The 8,518-nt window shown below is 43.3% G+C and overlaps 1 long non-coding RNA gene across 1 annotated transcript; it reads left to right on the top strand.

Annotated features, from left to right (window-relative positions):
• The first annotated feature begins 5,601 nt into the window (after positions 1–5,601).
• LOC310870481 lies at positions 5,602–6,600 on the top strand. The gene is made up of 3 exons (XR_014570242.1): positions 5,602–5,711; positions 5,955–6,018; positions 6,502–6,600. It is a non-coding gene; the product is annotated as an uncharacterized lncRNA (long non-coding RNA).
• Positions 6,601–8,518: the final 1,918 nt, after the last annotated feature.

Raw genomic sequence — 8,518 nt, 5'->3', positions numbered from 1 at the left:
TTCGGCCAGTTATAGCGCCACCTTGAGGCTGAGTTGAAATTGTTCATGTGGCATTTCGTCCTCGGCCTAGTGGGAATGTGCGTGCACAATTTCACGGAAATCACGCGATGTGTTCATGATTTGCAGCATTTTGTTTGAAACTGAGCACTCCTGTGAACTTTGGAAGCCAATCTTAACCAATCAGGATGGAGTCTGAGAAATCTGAAAGACCAGTTTCGTTGAATGGCTCTAGAGAGACTGTGTACTAATTTGCGTGATGTTTGGACAAAATCTGTAGGTGTACTGTGAAAAAACTTGTTTTGCACAAAGCGGTCTCCTGGTGGCGCTATAACAGGCCGTTCTGGAAAGTTTGGGGCAGAGGTTCATCGTTGGCATCCAGGGAGTGTGTGTGCAAAATGTGGCATCGACCGGGTTAACGGTGGCCGAGATTAGCTGTTCACGGACGGACGGACGGACACACACACACACACACGGACGGACGGACACACGGACGGACGAAGTGCAAAACATACTCTCCCCACATGCCTTCGGCCTGGTGGAGACAAAAATAGAGAGAATACAGAACTGGCCACGGCCCGCCACCAAAAAACAAGTGAAGTCTTTCCTCGGCCTAGTGTCGTACTATCAAAAATTTGTAAAAGACTTTGCTGCCACCGCCAGCCCGTTACACGATCTCACAAAAAAAAGTCTACCACACCACGTAAAATGGACCGAGGGAACAGAGCGCGCATTTCAAGCGTTGAAAGATGCCCTCTGTAGAAGCCCAGTCCTGATTACACCTGACTTTAATGCTCCTTTCGTCCTCCACACAGACGCGTCTAACACAGGAATCGGTGCTGTCCTGGCCCAGACGCTAGAGGGAGACGAACACCCAGTCACGTTCATAAGTAGAAAGTTGCTCAAACACGAGAGGAACTACTCTACAGTCGAGAAAGAGTGCCTCGCAGTGAAGTGGGCAATCCACCACCTACGGTACTACCTGTGGGGCCGAAGGTTCACCTTAGTAACCGACCACGCGCCCCTCAAGTGGATGTCCACAAACAAAGATCGGAACGAGCGGGTCACCCGTTGGTTCCTAGAACTACAGAACTACACGTTCACGGTAGAACACAGACCCGGTAAAGACATACGCCATGCAGATGCGATGTCCAGGATGTATGAAGAAGAGGAAGAAAATAAAGCCCCTCGCCTCAGCGAGGATCTTAGGGGGGGAGTGTGTGGGGTCTCGCGAGCGACACCCCGCGATGGTAAGTGCGTTGCCAGGGCAACCAGACAAGCTGTCAGACAGAAGACGCCTCGGATCGTAAGACACGCCCTCGGCCGCCTAATAGGGGAGGTCTACGTCCCGAACCTCCTCCTCCACCAGATTGAGCTGATGGACGGACCGCGCCCAAACCAGCAAGCGGCCACACCCGGCGTATAAAAGGAAGACTTAGTAGTCGGTCTGACAGCGGCTGGTTCACACACACAAGCGCTCACGGAGGCACGCACGCACAAACCGTCGGGGGGTAAGCAGACACACACGCTCTCACCAAACACACACACTCCTGTGTATATATCTCTGCATGCCTTAACTGTCACTCTCCCCGTCACAGGCTTTCAGGATCGGGCCAGGGAATGTCCGCGGGACAGAGACCTCGGACGACACGGATGAATGAGTGAATTAGGAACGGGAGTTCCAGGAGTTCACAGTTATCGCGACGCAACAGGGGGGCAGCCCTGCCACAGCGAAGACAACTGGAACCCATACTAAAAGGTCGGAAGGAAACCTATTTAATTCCACACAGACTATTCTTCGAGGACTGCCTAGCAAGCAGGCTCTCGTTGTATTGAACGCCGGTGGGCTAAACGGCAGGTGCACGCTCGGAGCTGAACCCGCTATGGGAGAAGATACGCTACAGTAAAGGCTAAATACTGACGACGTCACGAAGCAAGGCTCCGCCGTCATATTATTATTATTCTTATCGTTTCTTATTATAACGAGCCCTCCAGTGTGGAGTCGTGCCGTAAGAAGAAGACTGTATAATCTAAGTTGAAACTAACGGATGTTTCTCACCCTACTCCAGGCGATCGAAGGAATCCTGTGAAGCCAATAATACTGTACGCTTGTGAATGCTACCCAGAGACGGATGTCGAGCGTCTCATTGTGATCTAACTGTCATAATCAACCTTCTTGCTAATAAACAGCGTTTTGAAGTGCTGCAATACCCTGTTCTGCCTGTTCATTCCCCACCAAGACTCCACAATGTGATCATAGGCTGCATGGGCACTGGATCTAAACATGTGATCATAGGCTGCATGGGCACTGGATCTAAACATGTGATCATAGGCTGCATGGGCACTGGATCTAAACATGTGATCATAGGCTGCATGGGCACTGGATCTAAACTTCAATATGTGAGCTGCATGGGCACTGGATCTAAACTTCAACATGTGAGCTGCATGGGCACTGGATCTAAACTTCAACATGTGAGCTGCATGGGCACTGGATCTAAACTTCAACATGTGATCATAGGCTGCATGGGCACTGGATCTAAACATGTGATCATAGGCTGCATGGGCACTGGATCTAAACTTCAACATGTGAGCTGCATGGGCACTGGATCTAAACTTCAACATGTGAGCTGCATGGGCACTGGATCTAAACTTCAACATGTGAGCTGCATGGGCACTGGATCTAAACTTCAACATGTGATCATAGGCTGCATGGGCACTGGATCTAAACTTCAACATGAGAGCTGCATGGGCACTGGATCTAAACTTCAACATGTGAGCTGCATGGGCACTGGATCTAAACTTCAACATGTGATCATAGGCTGCATGGGCACTGGATCTAAACTTCAACATGTGAGCTGCATGGGCACTGGATCTAAACTTCAACATGTGAGCTGCATGGGCACTGGATCTAAACTTCAACATGTGAGCTGCATGGGCACTGGATCTAAACTTCATGACATAAAAATCCAGTTGCGTAAATTAACTATATTTACTTAAGTGCTGTACTTGTGTATAATTTTGAGTTATATGTACTTTACTTGAGTATTTTCAATTTCCAATACTTTTTTTTTTAACTTTTACTTGAAAACTTTTATTACTAGTAGTTACAGCCTGTTGGCTTGAAGTGTTACCACCCAATATATCTTGGCGAACAGTACACTGCACAGCAAAAATTGGAGAGTTAAAATTCCAGGGTTAAACATTGCAGAGTTGATTTCAACTCCCAAAGTGTCATTTTAACACCTTCAGATTTAAATTGGGTTCAGTGTTGGAGTCATTTGAAAGAGTTGATCACGCCAGTGTTACCAAACTCAGCCTAGAGTTAATTTCACCCCAAAAGTGTAGTTTTAACACTATCTGGTGTAATGGTTAAGTGTTTGGAGTTGTTTTAAATAGTTGATTAAATCCAGAGTTGATTTCCACTCCCAAAGTGTAATTTCAACATTTTCTGATTTAAATTTATTTTCTTTTTTTCTTGTTGGGGGGAGGGGGGTCTCACTTGATGCAGAAGGCCTCAAATCGAAGCCTGCTCTATATTTATTTTTAATATTTGCTTTTTTAAGATCACGCACAAACCGTGCATGCCACCGGTTCGGGCCTGGTACCGACCGATTCGTATCGGTGGGTAGACTGACATATGTCAGAATTGTAACGTTTTGTCAAATCGTCTTAGAGATAATCATAAATATGTATCTACAGGGAAAAGTAAGGGTCGAAAACCAAATCAAACACCAGATTATTGATCAGCGCGTCGCCCTGAACGCGTCAATATAACTCTCCTCACACACGGACTTACTGTTCTCTAACCCTAACACAGCCACCAAAACGTGCTAGGGTTAGGGTTAGGGTTGCCGAGGTCGTAGAGCAAAACCGAGACCAGATTCTTGATCAGCTCGTTCCGCTGAAAACACCAATATAAGTTTCCTCCCACACGGACATACGGTTCTCTTAATTGATTAGGGTTACAGGTTCGCTATCTCGCTTAATAACTCGAAAACGATTAAGAGTTGGATTCCGATTTCGAGATATGTTGTTCAGTTTTTTGAGACGAACAAGGGGATATCTTGGTTGTCCCGGTACGCCACTCCTAAGTTGGCTTCCTCCACTTTCGGAAGGTACATATAGGTGTACAACCTAACACCATCCTGAAGTAAGATCTGAAGTTTTGAAAAGTGTCGTACCAGGACAAACAAGATATCCACTTGATCGTCTCGAAAAACTGAACAACATATATCAAAATTAGACCCCAAGTCTTTATCGTTGTGGAGTTATTGAGAGGGAAAGATTGCCCGCTTTGCAGTCTTTTTGCTGACCTTTGACCTTTATAAGTGTCCTAAAAAATCAGGCCCAGTGCCATTAAATCCGGCTTACTCTCAATATGGATTGGGTGAAGTTTCAGATTTAAAAAAATATCTGGAGTGATTAGTTCCAGAAAATGGTCAGCTTTGCAGTCTTTTTGCTGACCTTTGACCTTTATCAGTGTCCTAAAAAATCAGGCCCGTTGCCATTACATCCGGCTTACTCTCAATATGGATTAAGTGAAGTTTCAGATTTAAAAAAAATATATGGAGCTATTAGTTCCAGAAAATGCTACTCTACTTTTCTGTACTGTACTGTAATGTATGATACAATACTGTACTGTAAGCTGGGCCCAGTTGTCAAAGTGCCCACGTTACCCTGGAGGGGATTCTCCACATTGACCAATTGACATGAATTTTCTGCATATTCATAAAATCAGCTTAAACAAATGTTGTTTTAGTATAGCAAAAATTGGAGAATTGAAATTTGTTACCCAACTCAGTTTGAGTTAATTCCACTCAAAAAGTGTAATTTTAACACTATCTGGTGTAATGGTTAAGTGTTTGGAGTTGTTTTAAATAGTTGATTATATCCAGAGTTGATTTCCACTCCCAAAGTGTAATTTCAACATTTTCTGATTTAAATGGTGTTCACACAAGTGTTAACCCAACTCATCAGAGATGTAATTAAGCTCCTCCTGCCCACACCTGCATTTCAGTTTGAATTGATTGATGAAGAGAACAGTTAGTTACACAGAACACAGAGAGAACAGCAACAGACATGCACGGTGGACAAGTCACATTTTCTTCAATGTGTGTTCTTCTAACATGATTTCATGGTAAGTGCAGACTTATTGAAATAATTACAAATGTGTGCTGCAGACTGCATTCATGTAGCTACAAGGAAACATCCACGGAGATGTAGGAGACTGTAGGCCTGTAGGTTTTACAAAATGTTTGTCTTTATGCTGTAAACTGTAAAGGCTACAAACAGTGAACATTACATTATTCTTATTCACTCTAGAATTCTCATTGTGTTGCCTTCTGTGTAGAAGAATCACTGAACATTAAAATTAGACCCTGACTGATCTTCTGGTGGTAGTGTAAGGTAGGATGTTGTTGCTACTTTAAGATAAGATACTGTTATGGTACTTTTCTAATGTAGTCTCCAACTTTATCATGATGATTTACCATCATGACGGTTTTGCAATTCACAAGGGAGAAAACAAAAGCAGTTTTTGGTAGCCTACTATACTGCATATAGTTCTAAGCTTCATTTGTAGTTGTGTTCATTTACTATATATTTTATTGCAGGTCTGATTAAAAATGCTGGTCCAGGTACAGACAAATGCAGAAGTATGTGAAATTGGATAAAGTTGAAGGACTGCTTGATTTTCTGCAGTTCCATGAAGGAAGGTAACATTACGGTTACGCATATCATGGGCTTGGCTCATCAAATTTGAACTCCTAGTCCTGGGGATGGGTTTTGTAAGGGAACATGTTCTAGGTTTATTTTAGCTGGACCACATACAGGCTATAATAGTAATTTGCATGACACTAGCATGTCCTCCTTGCATGATGTAACATAAAGCTGTGTGCATGACATTGACAGTTTAAGTTCTGAGATTTCTTATGAGCCACGTATTTATTCATTTTCAGGAACACTTCTATGATGCCCACAGCAACACAGGTCTCCCAGGAAGTGATCCTGATGCTGCATCAAGTGAGTTGTATTCTTTTAACTTATTTGCAATAATTGCAGTTACAGATTCCATCACTATATGATTGATTTGGCTAGATGTGGTGACCCGTCGGAACGGCTCCAAAATGTTATGGCCCATTGTGGCGACTGTGGCTCAATGATCCATGGGTCGGCGGTTCGAATCCCGGCTCCTCCTGTGTCCTGTCTACATGTCAAAGTGTCCTTGGGCAAGACGCTGAACCCCAAATTGCTCCCGATGTGCTGGTTGGTGCCTTGCATGGCTTCCGCCGCAATCGGTGTATGAATGTGTGTGAATGGGTGAATGTAATAAAAGCACCTTGGACAAAGGCGCTATATAAATGCACCATTTACCATGCGATTCAATCATAAAAATAAAATAGGTTTGGTATTTTGTGTAATCTTGCTTGTCGGCTAGGTGTGATGTGAAAGCATGAACTCTTCCTCAACTAATTCTCTGGTTCTCTCTGTTGTGACTGTCCTTAGCCTACGGCCCAGAAATGGCCTCCCTGATGATGATGCTGCTTCATCTTCTTCCACCATCACCTTGGGGCCCGAAGTCTCCAAAGGTCAATCCCTGTGATGTCTTAAGGTAATGATATTATGGAGATTTAAAAATAATAATAATGTCAGTCTTCAGGGATGTGATTTTCATTGTCAGTCTTCAGGGATGTGATTTTCATTCATGTAAAAGTAATTCCTCCTCTTCTCTTCTGAGAAATGCTGCTTTTCCTAGACTTCACTGCTGTGTTTCATTCTTGTTGTTACGCTCTATCATCAGTGTGTGAAGTTTGACCTGATGGTCAAGATTTAAATGATCCCCTGAGCAGGCAGGCTCTATTAGTTCAATGGTAAAAGAAGAGGAAAGAGGAAAATGACTTATTTTCTTTCAAATACACAGATGTTCACACCCCATGAAAACTTTGAATTAGTGGAGATTTAGTTTTGTTTTTGTCACATTCCTAAGCCAATCATTTGATGACCGGCGGAGTCTCTGGTAGGATACATTCCATTTTTAGGGTGAATGATATATAAGGGATAATGTATGAATAGGTGGTCATTATTGATGGATAAAATCACAGATGGGGTGATTTATCTAGAAACAATGACCACTTAGCCATACATTATCCCGCTTATTACACAGCTACTTAATACAAAATAATAAATTGACCCAAAAGTGACAACAAAACTAAGTGTTTCCTTGCTTACGCCTTACGGTAATGAAAGTATTCCAAGTTGGCCCTGCAGAGCGCAACGAGTCGCCTCGGAAACAAGGAAGTGAGTGATCAAATTAAATACATTTTCGGGTACTGCATCTTCTATTTCTCGCTTCAAATGTCTTCAAAAACATTATTGAGAGCAATGTTTAGTTACGCTTCAATCATGAAAATAAAATAGGTTTGGTATTTTGTGTAATCTTGCTTGTCGGCTAGGTGTGATGTGAAAGCATGAACTCTTCCTCAACTAATTCTCTGGTTCTCTCTGTTGTGACTGTCCTTAGCCTACGGCCCAGAAATGGCCTCCCTGATGATGATGCTGCTTCATCTTCTTCCACCATCACCTTGGGGCCCGAAGTCTCCAAAGGTCAATCCCTGTGATGTCTTTAAGGTAATGATATTATGGAGATTTAAAAATAATAATAATGTCAGTCTTCAGGGATGTGATTTTCATTCATGTAAAAGTAATTCCTCCTCTTCTCTTCTGAGAAATGCTGCTTTTCCTAGACTTCACTGCTGTGTTTCATTCTTGGTTTATAACAGCCCTGTTACACTATCATCTGTGTCTACTGTCTAGCATATTGGTAGTATGTCAACTCGCAGAGTGCGATGTAGCCTACTATAGAGAGAGTGGCAAGATATTCACATCTGCACCTTAGCTTGTGTCTAATGTTTCCTTATCTCAACCCTAGTTATGCTGCAGTTTGGAAGAGCATCTACGCAACCAGGAGAATGCACGGCAGTACCTCCTTGCTGTTGGGCGTCAGAAGAGCAAGATCGGCAGCTTCTACATCGTCATGGATCAGCACCTCATCCCATGCCAGGCAAACCGTTCACTCGGGACATTTGAACTTTCAAAGCACATTTTGTGTTTAATGTGTCTTCAGTGATTTAAATAGTTTTTCAATGTAATGGGTGCCGGGGCCTCGGGGTGGTCTTTTTCCCAGGGACATGTCATGTGTCCGACTTCAATGACGACAGAGTACAGTATTGCATCCCAGGACCCCTGGAGGGTGACATGATTGCATCCTTTCTCAATTTAGTGAGTCTAGGATGCAGGATACAGGCTATTTTATACTGAGTCTTACTATGCTGTATTTGTGATCTTCTACACATTCCTGAAGACGATGATGGGAAAATGAGAGACACCCAGAGTTGTGGAACTGAGAGCCCTGCTGCTGAACCAGACCATAATGGCATTCTTTGAATTGAAGTAAAGTGGGTAAAGTTATTCTCAGCCAGGCTGACATGCAGGTTTTTACATTGTTCATAGTGTTGAGAAAAGA

Source organism: Protomyctophum parallelum (genome assembly GCF_964188405.1).
Source record: "Protomyctophum parallelum genome assembly, chromosome: 14".
NCBI lineage: Eukaryota > Metazoa > Chordata > Actinopteri > Myctophiformes > Myctophidae > Protomyctophum > Protomyctophum parallelum.
This window is presented reverse-complemented; position numbering and strand designations above follow the sequence as displayed.